General features: G+C 35.9%; 1 protein-coding gene across 2 annotated transcripts in view; it reads left to right on the forward strand.

Moving 5' to 3' along the window:
* The window catches only part of MACROD2 (mono-ADP ribosylhydrolase 2), a 2,095,255-nt gene that overhangs the window by 669,713 nt on the left and 1,405,514 nt on the right, over positions 1-20,028 (forward strand). The window lies entirely within an intron of this gene.

Here is a 20,028-nt window from a genome sequence, read left to right on the forward strand (position 1 = left end):
CTTCTTCCAAACTATAGATACTTGTAGCATTCACAGCTACTGTGGACTTTGTTATTAATTTCGTACAATCAAACACATATCCATTCCACTAAAATTCTATTTTTTCTTGTCTAATTCTCTCTCTTTTTAATATTGGGGAAAACAGTGTCAAACTACTTGACCACTGAATTTAATAATAAAACAGTAACTTAAAATACTAGTCAAAAACTTGGAAAGTTAAAACCACCACCATCTACAGTTTTTCCTACACTTGATTTAAGAGTTGACATTTCAGCAAATAGGTTGGTTTTTGTGTGCCATGTAAGAAGGACCTGGGCTCATTCAGACCACTGATCTGAAGGAATTCCAAAGCTGGAGACCTTTTGGCAAAAATGACTACATGATTACCTAGATATATAACTACCATGTTTCCCTGAAAATAAGACCTAGCTGGACAATCAGCTCTAATGCGTCTTTTGGAGCAAAAATTAATATAAGACCCAGTATTATATTATATTATATTATATTATATTATATTATATTATATTATATTATATTATATTATATTATATTATATTACATAAGACCCGGTCTTATATTAATTTTTGCTCCAAAAGACGCATTAGAGCTGATTGTCCGGCTAGGTCTTATTTTCAGGGAAAGAGGGTAAGGATGATAGTTCTCAACTGTTTGCTTGTGCTTGGCAAGGTCCTCATGTTTGCATATGACCTTGCAGTCATTTCACTCAGTCCCAGTGGCTATTTATTTTGCCAGTGGGAACAAAGTTGTCCTTTAGCAATGTGACTCTCTCTCTTACCCTTGGGCTTCCTGACATGTTATAATGGACCTTATGTTCATTTATCCCTGTACAGTGTATCAAGACTAAGGTTTGGAGTCAAACCACCCAGGACTTCCAGTCTCTGCCTCATCATGTATTAGTCCTGTATACCCTCGGTTAGGCTGCTTAACCTCCCTGAGCCACAGCTTTCACTCATGTACAGTAATGGGTCTTATTATTAGTCAGATCACTGTGAAGTTTAAATGACATAATGTGTTGTAGCAGACTGTCAGGGTCCTGCCTGTATTTTCTGGGCCCTCATCTACACACCTGAGACTCCACTTACTTACTGGGAACGCCTCCTGCTCCTGGCTTCATTCTGGCTGCAGGAGCATGATTGGCTCACTCACAAAGCACACTGGAAGGCTACAAAAGTGATACCTCCAACAGCCAGTTTTTATTGGCCGTACCTCTGAGGGGTGTTCTACACAGTCTCCAGAGTTTCAGGATGCAATGAGCTCCAATTTCTTGATAGCACTCCTTCCTTTTCCTTCCCTGTCTCATTATGCTTCACCTACTAGTTTTTGTGGGAGCGCCTTTCAAACAAATTATTCTCACTTAAATCCATGTCTCATGGTCTGCTTCTCAGAAAACTCAAAATAAGATATGTGAGAAGAACTTACACAGTGTGTGGCACATAATAAGTGATAATAGTTCTTAATTCCAGAAGACATACTTATAAAAAACACGAGGATCTGTATTTTTGAAAACTACCTGTATGTGTGCCTGCCATATCTGTTACTCTTATTTTTTTCACCCTTCCTCTTGTTATTTCTGAAAAAAATAAATTTTTGAAATTTTGTTTCCTGTTTGAATTGCAGCAACATGTGTAGCAAGTGAATTTGGGCAATCACTTTGTCTGCACTAATTTTTCTGCCTTTTAAAGTAAAATTTTGTGACATCTATTTTGGTCTGGCAGTTCATCTGAAAAATAATAAAAGTAGAATTTCAAATGTGAAGGTAAGAAAAATTATATTGGTATCTGATAGCACTATAAAAAAGCAAGAACTCTCACAAAAAGGGCTTGGTTTCCCCCTTTTAGTGAACATTAAACATTGATAGTATGTTATGATAAATTAGCTATAATACCTTTGGAGGCCAAGTGTCTCAGAAAAAAAGCAACAGTGACATCTTAGGAAAAAATGGAAACCGTAAGATTCCCACCTGTAACTCATTAATTTGGACCAAGGGTTAGATTTCACAGAAAGCAATTACTAGGATGGATTGAGTTGCTTTTTTTTTTTTTTTTTTTAATTATAAGAATGTGTTGAATATTTTCTCTGACCATAGCTGCCCTCGGCAATATTCAGAATTGGTGGCCATAGATTACTTCAGTGTTTCTTTCTTTTCAGACTGAGAATGGTTAACTATTTATTACATTAACAATTTAGATTACAAGAAAGAATGTCTCTGTTCTTTTTATTCTTAAAGAAGATAGGTTATTGTCAGTGGAATAACAGTATGAGAAATGCACTAATTACTTTCTAATACAATGCATAAGTATAAATCAAAAGTGGATGTTTTGTGTGCTTTGAGTGTGTACTAATGTATGTACATGACTGTGTTTTGCTTCTGGTTGTTCAGTTGTTAATAGTTAACTATTTACACACAAATCTTTAGGGATGAATAACTTAATGACAATGAAATCATACGTGAATGGGTCTGTGTGTTAGAATTTACCTCTCTCTTCTCAAATTTCATTCTTTAAAAATTCCAGTAACATTACTAAATTAAAAGAGCAATTTTTAGCTTATTTTTGCTTTGAGTTTGTATTTACCTAATTTTAATAGTCTCTTTTTCTCTTCTTATTAATGAAGCAGTATTCCTATGTGTTAATTTCAGGGCTATATGTAAATGCAGCTCACATTATTGTTGATAAATTATGATAATGATCAAGTAGAAATTAACCCCCTGAAATTAACCAATAAAACTCTATTGATCTACTTTCACTCAAAATTGTTGTTGCTATTGAGCATTTTAGTTATAATGAGTTAATCGGCTTTCTATGAAATCATAGAAGCTGTCCTAAATCCCAAAGTTCTCTGCTATCTTTTCATTTTCTGAGTAGCCATTTGTCACTGTTGCTTAACACACACTGGCTGATTGTCACTCCCTGGAAACATAGTTGAGGGAGATTTAGGGTCACCTGTCTGTCACCTGCCTCTCTCTATTAATGAAGAAATCAAGGCTTAGAGGGTTTCTGAGACTTTCACAGAGTCACGTAGCTAAATAAGGAGCATGACTTGAACTAGAACTTGCTTCTCCCGTAGCCAGTCCATTTCTCTTTAATCTAGTTTTCCTACCAGGTGTCTGTGCATTTCTGCAGGGGCTAACTCTTGTCTTCCCACGTCATGTCTGATGTAATAGGATCATGGAGATCATGGAATACTGGAGCCACAAGTGACTTCAGAGATCTCCTGCCTCTACCATGTTTGTACTTCAGAGGAGGAAACTGAGTCCAGAGAGTTGGGATGGCAAAGAATTTCATATATCCAATTTGCGATCTCATTACATCCATCCTAACTTTTAAAAAGTGGGGATTAAATCTGCTTTCAAAGCACAAGCTGGACTGTTTCTCCATCCAAGTTTAAGACAGAACTTGTGACACCATGGATAACAGCTGTTCATTTCCATCTGGCACCAGTGGAAGTCTCCTAGTTCATTTACACATGTCCTCCATGATACAGGTTAGCTGGTTTATTTATATTCCCCTGCCAAAATAGGCCATGCATGTGGACTAAACCAGAGTTTATGGAGAAAAAAACTCTTTGTGTTTTATTATAATACATTCAGCAGCCCTTTACTAGCATTATGACTAAAATATGTCGCTCAGGGTTGTTGCTGGGGAAATGCCAGACAGTGAATTTGGCTTGAGCCTGGGGACTGTTCTGGCTGATGTGAGAGGTGTCATTACTACGGGGATGAGATTGTTGTACTCTGTCTGTTTTCTGGTACTCTTGGTAGGGAAGTTAGGACTTCTCATCTTTAAAATCCTGTGTCTCTATGGTGAGGTAGCATTTTCTCTGTGCTGTGTTGGGTTTCTTTGTTTCCTAGACCATCAAGAATAGTTAAGATATACATGAAGGTCCTCCCAACCTCCTCAGAGGGATGGTGTACTACATACCTGTTTTAACATGTATATAATACAACACACTCTCACACATATACACATATACATAGATCCACACATACTCACAATAGGAGGAATGCATACTGATCTGGCCATATTGTTATTTTCAGACATCTGCGCTTTATTTTACATTTTCAAAGGCATTAGCAATCATTATAGATTTTAAAATTCATATACCAAATTACATTTACATAATTTTACATATTTTGATTCAAAAATCATTTGAAAATGTAATCTAATAAGTTACGGCACCTCATTCAATGATTCAAGTCAGTATCCGTCTCTAAGTGTGTCATTACTTATTCATTAATTGAAGCCCTTTAATTTTATATTCTGCTCTTGGCAATTGTGGCTTATTTGGTGCTTGTTACAACCACTTTAGACAAGTAAATAAACTCCGATGAAAAAGCTCAGCAACAGCTGGAAATAAACCAGTAGTTTCTGTTTGGGTTTGGCAGAGTCAAGCACTGCAGGGCTGCACATGGAGAAATATCAGCCAGAACTGTTCACTGTGAAAAAAGATTATGTATCTCTGGGGTTCGGGCCTTCTATTTACTAGGGGTTTTCTTTGTCCATGAAAAGTGCCACCTGTGTGGCTGGGCAAGAATATAAAATAATTAAATCATTATCACAGGGGTAATAATGTACATCTTTCTGGCTTACCTGTGATAAGAAGACTTTAAACCGAAATACATAAAACGATGTTGAACAATATGAAAAGGCTCTTTGAGAGGCTTATTCTTGTTATTTTTCATTTTCCTTCACTGGTATTTAGTTCAAGTACATGATAATTCTGGGGAATTACCCATCTTTATCAGACCACCCAGGAAAGAACAATGCCTTGCCAATAAGTAAAACCATTAGCTTGTAATAACTTGTTTCTGACTTCCACATCACACTTGTTTTGGTAAGCAGGATGTCTTCTGAAATGTCTGTATGGTTTAGCGTACTAGGCTTATTTCTTTCCTCTCCTTAGAGAGTATGGACATAGTTTTTTTTTTGGTTGTGGTTTTGTTGTTTTGTTTTTTTTAAGAGACTATGAGTACCTGATAATTTCTATAACATATTTATAATAACTGCATTGTCGTTTAACCTTATTGTAAGGGAATTATCAATTTGTATACTATTTCTTCAATAAACAATTTCACTTCTGAGATGATGAGGGGAAAAAGAAAAATACAGTTTCAACTTCTTGCAAGATTATTTAAAATTAGTCAGTTATACCTAATTATCTACTTTAACATTTTGGAAAATGGTAATTAATGTTTATGCTCCGATTAATTGTTCTTTTCTTCCAAGTTATACTCACTTTGGAGAAATCAGATTAAACCATAGCATATGAAGCCCTTAAAATTGTCTGTAGACAAATACCTTGATTTCAGAAATTTAAATCATTTTAATACTTTCTGGAATAAAACCAAGAATGGGGGAAAGATAACACACAAATTTGGTTTTTTTTTCCCTAATTTTATCTTTTTCTTTTAGCAGGGGAACTGTACTCTTAACACTAGGGGTCGGAGCCTTTATTCTACTGATGGATTTATCTCTTAATCTAAAACCAGCACTATTTATTTTTCAATTTAAAACAAGGTTGATAGCCTTGGCCGAGATTCTTCACATATATGTGTTAAGAATATCTTAAAGCATGGGTTGTTAAACTTTAGCATGATCACAGTAACTTGAAGCATTTGCCAAAATTCAGATTGCTGGATCCCACCTCCAGTATTTCTGATTGGTCTCGGAGGGGACCCCAAATTTGCATTTGTAACAAGTTCCCAGGTAATGTTATTGTCACTGGTCTGGGATTACACTTTGAGAACAAATTCCTTAAATGAACCAGAGAAGAGAATGGTAAGAAAATATGCAACGTATTCAGAGAAGGTTCTTACGCGTATAGTAAGCGAAATAAGTCACACAGAAAAAGTTTAGAATCCTAGGAATTCACTGATATGTAAGATATAAAACTGAAAGCAACAAAGGAATAAGACAAACAAATAAAGAAACAAAAACTCATAGACACACAATAGTTTAGTGGTTACTGGAGGGTAAGGGGAGGCGTGGTAAGTGAGGGTAAACGGGGTCAAAAATATGGTGATGGAAGGAGAACTGACTCTGGGTGATGAACACACAATGTGATATATATGATGTATTACAGAATTGTACACTTGAGACCCATGTAATTTTGCTAACCATTGTCACCCCAATAAATTTTAATTAATAAAAAAGAGGTTACTCTGGGTTGTGGGAGTATGAGTAATTTTGTACTTTTACTTTCCTGTATTCTCTGCATTTTCTGAAAGTTATATATAATATATATATGATCAGAAAAAAGATGAACTTTTTAGAAAAATACTAATTGAACTAGTAACTCATTAATCTATATTCACCTTTCCCTTTTGTATGACTTGTACCGATGTTCTAATGTCTGTCCTTCTTACCTACTAGAGGCAAACATGCTCTTCCATGTCTTCCGAGGTGGCTTACACTCAGCGATCACCAGACAATTATTTGGTTCCTATTATAGTGCAGTTCTGATTGTGCTGACTTAGTACAAAGGATGCTGGCTCCCCATGGATTAGCAAATCACTTAATTATACTTTAAAAATTTTCCGTTTTTTTCTCTCTACCCTCTACCCCTCCACCTCCCCCCAGGTTATAATCCCCAAAAGTTCTCTATACACTAATGGTAAAAAGCGTCTGGTGGGTACCAATATGATGAGAGATTGAGAAATTCTGCTCTCCCTTTTGGGACTGAATTCATTTTTGACAAATTTGCCTCCATCAGAGCTCCTTAAAATAAATCATAGTAATATAAAAAAAAATAAAACATTTCTTTTGGTGTTTTTCTTCCAATAACCTTCTCCTAGGCATCTTTGCTTTGTATTTTTATTTCAGATTAAAAACAAAACAAAACAAACTAAGTAAAACATCCTAAGGAAACCATTCAAAAATCTTGGGTTCTTTTATTTCGGACTCTTAGAGGCATGTGAGAGGAGGGGGCCCGGTTAGAGAGAATAAAAGGTTATAACCTGACCTGTCTGTGGAGACAGTGATTTTAATTATATTTAATTCCCATTCATTCTGTGTGTTACTTGATCCACTCATTGGTTTAAAAGCATATTGATAAATACAGCCATGACTTAACCTCTTGCCCTTCAACTCGTCTAGAATTGCATCCAGGCTTAAGTGAGTTTGCCACATTTAGATGTCATACTTTGTTACTATGAGAAAGTATTGAGATCTCTGCTAGATAGTTGAGCCTAAGCTTTTCTAGAGAAAAGTCCACATTCCATTATCAAAATAAATAAATAACTTGTTGTAGAAGGCTTTCAAGATGTTGGCTTATAGTCAAACTGTAAGCGATAGCTTGAAAAATTTCAGTCTCCATACGTCTTACATACAAGTTAATGCCTACTCTCCTTCATAAATGCTTTAAAATGTTTCAGTAGATATTTTTCTAAAGATATTTAACTTGTTCACTAATTTGTTAAATAATTATTGAAATATGTGTTGTATCTGACACTATACTAAGCATATGTGTATAACATCCAGTTGAGGTTTGGGAGCACAACTTTACACATGTTTAAAATATGTTAATATTTTAACATATTTTTATTCAAAAGCAAGATACAATAGAACATTAAAATATTCACATATTTTAATAGATGCATGAATTCAAGCAATGAAAGCAGATTGATAATTTCAACCTCTTCAAAAACATATTTTCCTACTTTTCTAGATTTTAGTAGTTTATTTCCAAGCAATATGGAAGTGCCTCGCTTTATTATTTATAGATACGTGGTGTCAGGATGGGAGGATGCCAAATCTGGTGGCAACGAAGTTTAAAAATAATATTTGAAAAATAAACAATTGTGAAGAACAGTTATTCTAATAAGAAATCCTCATTCATAAATCACTCATTTCCAAAAAGGTTTTAATTACACTCATGCTGAATTGGATTCTGACCCAGACAGCAAATAGGCGCATTGCTGGAGAAATTGACAAAATTTGAATAGGATGGTAGGGTGGTACCCATATCAGCTTCCTGACTTAGAGGGTAGTAAGGTGGTTATGATGACCCTTGCTTTGGGGAAATATAGACTGGAACATTTTGTGATGATAAGGCATCAGGTCTGCATCTTGTTCTCAAACTGTTCAGAAAAAAGGTTGTTAATAGAATGAGAACAGATATACATATTTTTGAATATGTATAAATATATTTAATATGTTTATGTTTTACATGCAGTATTTTATATAATTTATATTTACACATATTTATAATATACACAAAATGTATATATACATATAAAATGCGGCTATATGTATAATAATGAGTAATATGTTATGATGGATATATACATATATACTCAAATACACACACACACACACATATATATGGTTACAAATGGGGTAAAATATTAACAATTGGGGAATCTGGATGAAGAACGTATAGGAGTTCATTATACCGGCTTTGCAAATTCTCTGTAAGTTTGAAATGATTTCCAAAACAAATTATGTTAAAACACCATACAATATATAATTATGCATTAATTGCTGCAATGTTTCTCAGATTCTCTGTATCATGGTATTTAGCCTGATTATGTATGTCATAGCATTTAGTTTTATAATTAAATTATTAGCGCTAACTCTTTTGGGTTTCTAATTCTAGAATATAGATTATAATTTCAAGATGTATTTAAGGTACTTTATTGCATATTGTATTATCCCTTTTTTCTCCACTGTCAGGCAATACATTTTTACTTTCTAAATTCTCCATGTTTGTTACTAAGGGTGAGAATTAGATAATTGGTGGTTTCACAAAAATCACAATAGATAAAAAAAAAAAAATCGTATTTTCTCACATGTGCCTCAAATACCAGGGTTCTGGCTCATAAATCAGGAAGAGCACAGAAAGGACTGGAGTCCTTCCTAGTACCACTGTTACAGCCAAAATCCTGACATTCAGGCATATTTACAAGACCCATGTTTCAGTAAGCCCTCATGTGCTTTGAGTGGGCTGAAAAGAATGTGAAATAATTTCACATGACTACTTTTTCAGAAAGCTAGATGAGGAACATGGCATCCTCCTCAAAAGAGAAAATCATCTTTGCTCATATAATAACTTGTTTTCTTTCCTTTTGGTAAGGCATATCATAACAACGCAAAATTTCATTTGGAACATTTGTAGACTGTTATCAACACATGTTAATTTTTGGGGGGGCGGAGGTGCATGGTTTCCCTGACTACCTTAGAGTTGTAATACCTACAAGAGGCATCACCCTGACTTGGGACTGAAACCAACTCTTGAACCTTTAGGTTTCCCTCTAAACCAACACCAGTGCAAAAGCCTCCTGATATTAGATAAAATTATGAAAACTAATGGTACTTATAGCACGCACTATTTAATGAGCATTTACCATGTCCTAAGTGTTTTGTATACTTGATCCAAGCTAATCTTCAAAACCACCCTTAAAGATAAGAATTATTATTTCCATTTTATAAGTAAGGGAAGAGGCTCAAAAGGGCTAAAGAGCTTGCCTAGAATCATCGATAGTAGTGGTGGACAAGAAATTTGCCCATCCTATCCGAATCTGGAAACTGCACCTGTTTTCAACTCCCACCCTCCCCTCCGAGTCAGAGGGATCACAAATAGGTAGTGGTATGACTGAGAGAAATTACACAAGGACAGCATTAAGATTTCAACTGGAGGGCAGATTTTGCTGACTGCAGTGGAGTGGAGAGACACTAACAAATCCTCTGATACAAGAGCAAAGAAGTTTGCTAAGGTATCCTAATTGTGACATGTAACTCTGATGCCATTTTGTTAAAGCCTTTGCTTCTTTATATTTCTGTCCCCATGCTTGTTAATACATGGTACATGGTAGATGCCTAGGGAGTCGGTTAATAAAAGAATGAGTAAATGAGCTAATAGAAGGGTAACTTATTGAACAGCACCTTACTGACTTTAGTGACCAGAAGTAACTGGTTGAAGCATTAGGGGAAATTACCAGTTAAGACTTCAAGAGCAGCTTAATTTTTTAAAACCAAAGTATTGATGAAGGGGGCAGGGAGGTAGAAAGGTTTACAAAGAATTAGGAACAATTTTTTAAAAAGGTTGCTAAGCCCTGACCTAAGGAATACATTTGTAAACATTACTGTAATAAAAAAATAGACATATCAAAGTAATAATTGTCTTCTTACTTCTTTACACTTTCCAAAATTGTTGCATTTTTGGCTTTCTCCTTAGTTATAAATGCCTAGTTCCCACAGATATTGTGTTTGCTGACATCATATTACTTAAGTCTCATGGCTATTTCTTCAATCATCAAGCCATCTTTACCTAATTTCAATCATACTGGTATAATTTTCATGCTTCTAAATTAGTTTATTAGAAATTTTTTCCTCAAGCCATCTTTCCTAGCATAATTAAATTACATATATTCATCCTTTGAATTTCATTTTCTCCCACAGCCCTTGGACCTGGCATCAAATTCTCCAGGGCACTTTTATTTCCCCATTCAAAATATCACTTCCATTTACATCCTTCCTGGATTATCTGGTATCATGTACTCCACATGAATTTGAAAGCACCATTTTCTTCAAACTTCTGGTAATTTTTTATGTTTTATCAGTTCCAATTCTCATTTTCAACAGAAACTATCAAGATTGTCATTTTACTATTTGCTAAAAGGAGCTACACCCTATTAAATGTCCTTTAAAACAAAGAAACAAACAACTGATTCCTTTTCTGCAGGGCCAAAATCAAAGGAGGCTATAAACACAATCCATGAGGTGTGGTTTTATGGCTCTGCAAAAAAAATCTAAGCTTTTTGCTCTTTCCATTACGAGTTAGGAACAAAATATGTATTAGTGTGATTGATGAAGCAATAATGTCCCAAACTGTATTCACATTAATTTTTGGTTTCACAGAACTTACAGCAAGATAAGCCCCAAAATAATAATGTCCTCCAGATATTTGTGGTGTATATAAATTCTTTATTACCTAGCATAGAAATACCATAGCATAAAACTAATCAGTATTTTTTCTAAATATTTAGATCATATTTCCGAAAATGTTCTTAACAGAACAGTTCCCCAATTGTTGGGGGCTTTCTGTGTCCCATCACCTTAGATTCCTGCGCCGCAGAGGCGATCATCGTCCTATCCCTCATTTACCTTCTATAATACTGAGCCATTGAGCAAGGTTTGTGAAACATCTTGTGTTTCCAGACTTTGCTACATTGGCAAGGTTAAGGACACTGAAATATTAGAGAGAGAGAGAGAGAGAGAAAGGGACACCAAGTGATACAGTTAAGTCTGAACACTACGTAACTTGTGTCTCTACCATTTAACTTTTGAGTCTTCTTTCTTAATATTTTACTTCCTGAGGCTTCACGTGATATACTGGAAACTAATTACTACAATGTGTGCAGATGGCAGAGGGATAAAATGTTTTCTTCATAGCCTCTTTAAAAATCATTGCTGTGGAGAGCTGGATTGCTCTTGTTTCATCCTCACAGGGATGGTGGATTTAATAGGTTCCCTGGAGCTTTTCATCACATTATAACTTTTTTTGTGATGGTCAATTTTGGGTCCCCATTATGTGACCTGACTTGCAACTTGTTTGAACTGCTGTTAGGCTGCTCAGGAATTGAAGGCTACTGGACGGTTCTGTTGTTTTCAACTGGGAAAACAATAATTGTGCGTGAAAACTTCTGACGAAGTCCAGACTTGTGCTCTTTAGAGCCAAAGTGAGTCAGAATGAAACCTGGAAGCATCTTTACCTGCTTAAAGTAATGTGGCTGGAATGCCTTATCAGAATGTAAATCGGTGTTGCTTTGCTCTATAATAATAGCATGTCTATCTCTTGCCATCATTCATTCCCTGAGGTTGAAACTGTTATCACATCAATGGTGCTGCTGCTTTCTTAGCTTGTATTGCTCCTTAGCACTCCTACAGAAAGGACGATGTCTCCTAAATGTTCTCCCTAGACCTAGTGTGTGGTATTTAAATTAAGGAAGCTAAGACATGTCTAAAAGGAACTGAAATATTGCATCTAGCCTGCCAATCCACTGATTAAAATTCTTGCCAAGTGTTGCATTATGCACAGCTTCCTTATTTTGGCTGTAAATTTCATTGCATATTATCCAGGATGAGAAAGTTACTACTTTTTATTTCATAAGCCCTCATAATAAACACAGCTTTCCTTAAAACCGTTTGAGGTGTTGGATGTGTGTGCTGTTAAATATAGGGCTCCTTTGTGGAGGAAAACACACGTGGCTCATTTTAACTTCTCCCACAAGCATTTTACATGGGGTAAAATGGTTCCGCTAGAGATAAAGAAAATAGACATTTTGATGAGCTGCAGGATTATCCCAGCAATGGCTTTATCCTCTCTGAAGTCTCTTTTCTATGAACTTGAAGAATGAACAAAACTTTCTTGTTTGGCACAGAGAAACCCATTCGCCCCTCCCCCACAGCCACCACTACTTGTTCTGCCTTGTGTTTTTGAGAGAGCATGGGTATGTGGAAGGAAATGTGTGCGTTAGGTCTTAAAGTAATTTGTTTACCATAAAGTTCACATCAACTAAATATATCTTCATCATGATCTGAGTAGTATTTTAATCAACTTGCCTTTCTCACTCTTAAACCTAATGATGGCTAGAGCTCATTAATTCATTTTTTTTTCCTAAGAAAAATCTGGGGAGGCCTACTGTAACTATTTCTGAGAAATATTCTTTTACTCTCACTTGGAAATTGGAGTTCAACAAGAGAAACAAAAATCACTGTTTCTTGGGTATATGCACAATTATCTAAGTTTTAGATTCTAGGAGATAGAAATGTCTCCTGATTTTTAAAGATCAATCCCTAAACTCGTGGATTAGAGATGATGAAGACTACGCATGTGACCCATAGCTGAAAACTGCTCCAGGTTCCTGAGCCAAGAAATGTGTAAATGCTTATTCTGTTACATTTATCATCTTCTCCTGGAATCACAGCCCAGATCTCATTGTCAAATTGACCAGCAAGGTAGGAGGTTCATAACAGAAGTTAATTTTTCAGTCAGCCCAAGGCTGTTTTAAATAGTTAAATTCCTTACATCTGTGAAGCTTCAAGATGTGAATCTCCTTATCATTGGATTGTATTTTCTCAGAGATATTTCTTCTCATCCCTAAAGGAAATACTGATGCTATTCAGTACCTGACACATACATCTTTTGTGCAGGCTATAGATGACCTCTAATGGAATCAAATTTTTACCTGATTACTTCAACTATATTGCTTTTCTTTCCCAAGAGTTTAATATAGCTATTTAATGGTATTCCTTTGTGTCTTCACTTGAGAGTGGATTCTTGCTTTGTATCATTTTGATGATAATGGCTAAGTATATCAGTTAGCTCTTTCTGTGCAACAAACCACCTCCAAAGTTTAGTGGCTTAAAACAACAGCTACTTATATAACTCATAATTGTATGGGTTTATCATATGCTAAATAGTTCTTTTCATCTTAGCTGAGCTTATGCATGTGTTTGTGCCCAGTTGCCAGGAAAGTGGAGTGCTGGCTAGTCTCAGATGGCCTCAGCTGGGATAACTTGTCTTTATTCCATGTGCTCTCTTATCCTTGAGCAGGCTGGTCTGGGCTTGTTCACATGGTCACTGAGCAGTGTTCCAAGAGAGTGAGTAGAAGTGTGAAAGGCCTCTTGAGGCTTAGTTAGGACTAGAACTGGCACAGAGTCACTTCTACATCATTCTATTGGCCAAAGCAAGTTATAAGATCAGCTTAGATTCAAAGGGTGGTGAAATAGATTACATCTTAATGGGAAAAACTATAAAGTCACATTGCCAAGGGCATAGATACAAAGATGGGAATAATTGTAGCAATTGCTATGGTAGAAAGATCTACCACACTAAGATTCTCTGAGTACTTATATAGGCACTGCACAAGCCAAGCACTGTACAGATGTTACTTAATTCAATTATCATAAGAACCCTACAAGGTAAGTATTACTATTATACCCATTATACAGATGCAGAAATTGCAAGTGACAGAGACCAGCAGTTAATCACCATGTCTTAATCACCACATCTGTTGACTCTTAATCTCCACATCTTTTGACTCCAAGTTTTTTTTAATTGTGCACCTCTTTCAGTACAATTTTTTTGAGTGTGCACCTACATGTATGTGTGTTTATTTATAAATTATATTCAAGTACTCCTGTCAATCTACATGTTAAATGTAGTAAACTTGAACTTCATATCTTTTTAGATAAAAATTATAAATATCAATAAAAGTTGAATACATTCTTCCATCCCCCACATGGATATCTTGTGGCCTTACTTACTGACCAGGAACCCAGGCATGCCGAAGGCATTTCATGATTACCATATCTATCTTTGAGCAAAGCGGTATTTAATGAAAATCTACTTGCTACTGGAGTTCAGTTCTAGTTCCAGTTAATATTGCCTGCTTTAGGTGCAAACTGTTACGGGTTGGGACTGTTTGAATATTTGATTAGGATGAGTGGGGAAAAATGAGGGTATGGCTCTAATTCAATTTGAAGGAGATTTTTCTGATTTATAGGAACCAGGGCTCATGATTTTGTGGACCCAGTGACTCCTCAGATTACTGACCACCGACTAAACTACTCATCACTTTTTGGAGCTTTGATAAGAAAGCAAGTTAGCATGGAGGAGTAATTCTCAAAGTTCTCAATGAGCGCTGTACATCTGTATTATCTGTGGAAATTATTACATGCAGATTATAGGATGCCACTGCTAGACAGATGGTTTATAGATTTGGGGTTAGGTCCAGGAATTCACATTTTAATTAGTCTCCCAAGGTGATACTGACCTGACTTTGAGAGCCATAAAACTTAAATTCATATCTGCCACTTAACAGGTAGATGACCGTAGACATATTTTCTTGCACTTGTTGAGTTTCAACTATAAAAGTAATAAAGTCCAAGACTACCTTGTAAAATTGTTTTGAGAAGTACATATGTGGTAATTCTGTCAGTGGGCTTTATAAAATGCAACACATTACCATGTGACATATTCCCAAAAGGTTTATCGATCTATTGAAAGATATATTCTCTATACTAAGATAGTCTATGTATTGTCGATTATGTTTAATTTAATGAAAACAAGCTTCTGAGCCTTTCTGACCTACTCGCTTGGCTCCCAGGGGAACAGACCGTAGTTTCTATTTCTTTGCATTAATGGAGGTAGGAGAGAGTAGAGATTAAGAACGCAGATTTTAAGTGTAGGCAAACATGGGTTCTGACCCCAGCTCCAACATAACCTTGCACTAATTCTTTAACTTTCACTTCTTTATTTGTTAAGTAGTCATTGTAATAGATCCTACCTGTAAAAATTTTTATGAGGATTACGTGTAATAGTATAACCAAACTTTATTGCATACTTGCTACATGCCACACATTATTCAAAGTACTTGTTATATAATAACTAATTTACTCACAAAGAAACCTATGATTTTTTGAATAGAAGTCCTATGAGGGACCCTGTTTTACCGATGTGAAAATCAAAGCATAGGGAGCTGAAATGGTGGTACTAAGATTCAAATCTCTGCCTCTGACTCCACAAGCATCCTCACCACTTTACAACACTCTTATACGGTGAAAGCTTGAAAGTCACTTAGCACACCAGAAGGCATGAAAAGATGTGACATATTATCATTATTTGATTCCTTTACAGCTTCTTTCAGAATGCTTTGTGCAAGGTAGTTGTTTAATAAATTTATGTTGATTTGATTTGGGAAAAAAACTCTGTTGTATCCTCTTGGGCTTCTAAAAGATATATTTAAGGAGAAAGCCTCTTATTTTTCAGAATAGTATGATTTGTGTGGCTGCTTTTAGATTAAGTTACTGTCTTTTATTTACAGAAGATTAAATGAATATGTGCACATCTAGGAACTTCAAAATCCTCCTTGCTAAAAATTATTTAGAAAATTGCCTTTGTAAGACAAGGAAGAGACCTCATAGGGCCAATTTCTAAAATAACAGGATTTCACTAAATGGTGCTTTTAGTATTTTTCAAAATGTGTATTTAGAACTCTTTCCTGGTTCTTTTTTCTTTCTTTTTTCTTTTTTGCTGCCTTTTACATTCACTTGTATCTGATTCAGTACTTTGTGGCTTGTTTTTTCCTCCACTGTTTTCAGTATCAGTTTATTCATTTGCTTATAAAATGGGGTGCTTTACCTGAGGAGTGCAGCTTGGAATCATGGAATAAAATAAATCTTAGGTCAGAAAAATTGATGTGGTTTTATGCTCCAGCTTTTTTGTCTTTATTTTAGATAAATAATGGGGTAAGATTATCCCATAAAACCATTCTCAAGTTCTAGACCCCAAGGTAATTTTAACAAAGGTGAAAAACAACTTACCACAAGCAAAACTGAAACCCATCTTCCTACCCCACCCTCAGACAGTCTAATTCTCTAGGCTTTAGTGTAAGTAAACTTAAATAAGATGGCCTAATTTATAGGCTGAAGTCTTCCAAATTTAGTCTTGTTAGAGAATTAGAGAAAATATGTTGGGCGTAAAAGGCCTTTGTCTTAGTTAACCATCTGCATGCAAGTATTTTGTCGTTGTCAGGATGGTAAATGACAGGTGTCAGAACAGCAAAAAGCCTGGTCTTTGGAAGAAGCTGCAAGCAGATTCCTCTTAGTCCTGTTGGAGACCATCTCTATGAGTGACCTCAGTGTTCACTCCATCACTAGCTGACTATAACCACAGACAGTATTTAGGCAGTCCTCAGTTTTTATCTTCTGTTCATCTGATTTCAGTCACAAAGTAGGAGGAACAACTATTTGAATCAATAGGACAGGATGGCTTTGGTGTTCCTTGAGTCCTCAGAGTCTAGTATAATTAAGGACTCTGAGACATACCTAAGGAAAAGAAGTTGGTCAAAATAACGTGTCCATTCTAGTAGTAAAATCTGAATTTTTGCATAAAGTTTAAACATAGCAGTGATCGAGCCGAATGAAAAATTATCATTATAGTATTTAAAATAGAAGTAAATATATTAGTCAAGACAAACTGCTATGATAAACATACCCAAATCTCAGGGACTTTATATAATAGTTTATCTATCACTTAATTGACAGTCCAGTATGGGAAATAGGGGTGAGGGGAGCACTGTTCCACAGAGTCATTTAGGGATTCAAGCACTTTCCATTTAGTTGCTGTACCATCTTGTGGGGAACTGGAGTCTTACAATGGATCCTTTGCATGTAGCCTGCAGACGATGGAAGATTATGTGGAAGAATGCATGCAGGAGTTTTAGGGATTGGATGTAGAAGTAGTTGCATACATTTTACTCATGACTTTTTAAAGGGAACTCAATCTCATGACCCCACATGAGAAAAGCTGCTTAGCGCTGTCTACCTCTATGTCCAGGAAGAAAAACAAATGGGCTTTGGTGCAGATATTTGTTTATGGAGTTAAGGTGTCTTTTCTTTTTTTCCTATAGGATTATTTCTAAACTCCTGTAAACTGGAGATAATAAAATTAGTATCAGCCTTATAAGGTTGTCCTCACTATAATGTCTGGCACATAGATATGCTCATACATTTAAGCTACAGTCATTATTATTAAATAGGTCTTCAGCTAGATTTTAAGCAGTCAGGAATGCTGGTATAACCATGAAGATTTTGAGACTCAGATATCACAAATTGCATTAGACTGCAATCTAAGTAATGTAGACATATTTCACAGCATATGATTACGTACAGTAGCAAATTTTATTTTAGTTATCCATTTCAAACTAAGTAATTATCTCTTTACCAAGAAAAATATATTCACTTTAAAAATCTTAAAGTTCTTGTAAAAAAATTCAAACATAGAGAAATTAAGTTCTAATTTTTTCCCTAATAGTCTCACTCCTGTTTCTTATCCCATAATCACTTTTTACATTTTGGTGTATATTTTTTCAATACCTCTAATGTATCTGTATATAAATGTATGTGTATGTGTATAAGTGTGTGCGTATAACTTTGTAAACAAAATTGTGACTATACTCTTTTAAACCTGGCAATTCTCTTAGAAATCTTTTCATGTTTAGCACTCTATTTCCATGTAGAGTTGGCCCATTATTTTTAACAACTGTATAATAGTTCATTGCGTTGATAGACTTTGATTTATTTAACCAGCTTTCTATTTTTCTGAGTAGTTCCCAATTTTCACTATTATTTGGCATATCTTTTACTTATATCTTTTGCACATGTGTTAATTATTTTACAGAATAAATTTTTTTAAAGTAAAATTGCTATGTGAAAGAGTGAGAACAAAATTTATCAAACTTTGTTTGCAAGAGAAAAATTACATGTGTGATTGTGTGTGTGCATAAACAGTGAAAGAATGAGCATCAGAATATTATGTCCTCTGGGTGGGAGAATAAGTGTTCTTCCTCCCTTACACTCTTTATTTTTAAATAAGAAAAATATTTTAAAATTTACACAAAATTCCCACGTAAGCAGTTTAAGATGATTAGCATTCATGGGGCACATAACACAATGCAAACACTATGCTGGTGCCTCTCATGCATTATACAAATCCCATACACAGCCATGTGCAGTAGCGCCACTATTGACACTGCTTCCTAAGGAAATAGGCTTGGACATCATATTCCTAGTAAAGGTAGAGTCTGGATTCCAACATCGGTTTTCCAAAACACTGTAGTTTACAGTAGTCTGGAGTGAATTCATTTTGTTGTGAGGGTCTTTGAGGCCCAGGTTCATTCTCAAAGTTTGCAGATATACAAGTGGTGATGTAGCAAAGCCCAGAGAAGCTTGTTTCCCTAAGAAACATTCAACCAAAAGTGATGCTCCATGCCAGTCAGTGGCATGAAGTGGACATTAGGTAAGTTATATGTCCCTCAATGATGACCTTCTGTGAAATATTTAACTTCCTCTCCAAATAATATTAAAAATAATAAAAATAAAAAGCAACAATCAACTACATGCTGTTGTGAACTGTGGAGCGAGCGGGAGGGCTTCAGACCACTAATATCCTGGTCTCTTTTCACATTTCACATTACTATGATTCTCTCTTTCTGTCTCATTACCCTTCTTTTTGCAATCTTGGATTACCTTTCTGTCCAAGGGGCCCTGTCAATAACAGCTCAGAACCCAAGTTCTCAATGTCCTGATTTAATGTGCATATGGTCTTTTAGCCTTCCACCTGTGCATTCACGCCCAATCCAGTCATATAAAGTTTTCATTTCCAGTGGTATCAGCTTTGTGTTTTCAAAAGTTGATTCTCACTGTGAAGGCCAGATGTGAAGGGGCACCAGGATGGGAGGTCAGAGAACCAATGAGCCCTGAGGTTGGTGACAGACAGAAAGCATGGTCATTTAGCAGAGCTGGAGCAGTAACAGCAGAAGTTCTGTTTTAGTCCCTGTCAAGTGAGTGAGTGTGGTTTTATGGGCATTTATCAAAACCTAAGCTACCCTTGCCTGTCATCTAATGCCCTGTTAGATACGCTGAAGAAACATAATTGGATTTGTATCATGCTGTTGGGGAGGGAGAACTCAGAGGTCTGGTTCTTGCTTTGATTAGCTTTAATTCTAGTCTCTCAGTTTTGAGGTGAGTACAAATGTTCCAGAATGCCTTTCTTACTTTCTCCTCTCACTTTTTTCATCTACAATCTGTTATGTGTTGAAAGCAACACTTATCAGCTCAGGAGATAGAATTGTTAGCATTTTTTCCCAACCTTGTGTTCAGTGACATTGAGTTGAGAGTTTGAAATGGACATGGTGGGAATAGTTACACAGCTGAAACTGGAAAATGCTACAAAGCAAGGACTCCCCCACCCAGGAGTACCTGTTGTTTAACATGTAATAGCACACTACTTCTGTAACCCTTCTACTTCTTCTCCCCACAGAAACCAAACACACACACACACACACAGATCAGAAAATGTAGTGTCCATCATGAGCGGCCGGCAGCCGGTGAGAGCTGCCGTGAGCTGCTGTGAGCGGCCGGCTGACCACCGGCGACAGACTGCCTCAGCCAGGGGGAGCGCAAGGCTCCTAAGACCAGTATGGGCCAGAGAGCTGTGTCCTAC

Source organism: Rhinolophus ferrumequinum, chromosome 23 (genome assembly GCF_004115265.2).
Source record: "Rhinolophus ferrumequinum isolate MPI-CBG mRhiFer1 chromosome 23, mRhiFer1_v1.p, whole genome shotgun sequence".
NCBI classification, from domain to species: domain Eukaryota; kingdom Metazoa; phylum Chordata; class Mammalia; order Chiroptera; family Rhinolophidae; genus Rhinolophus; species Rhinolophus ferrumequinum.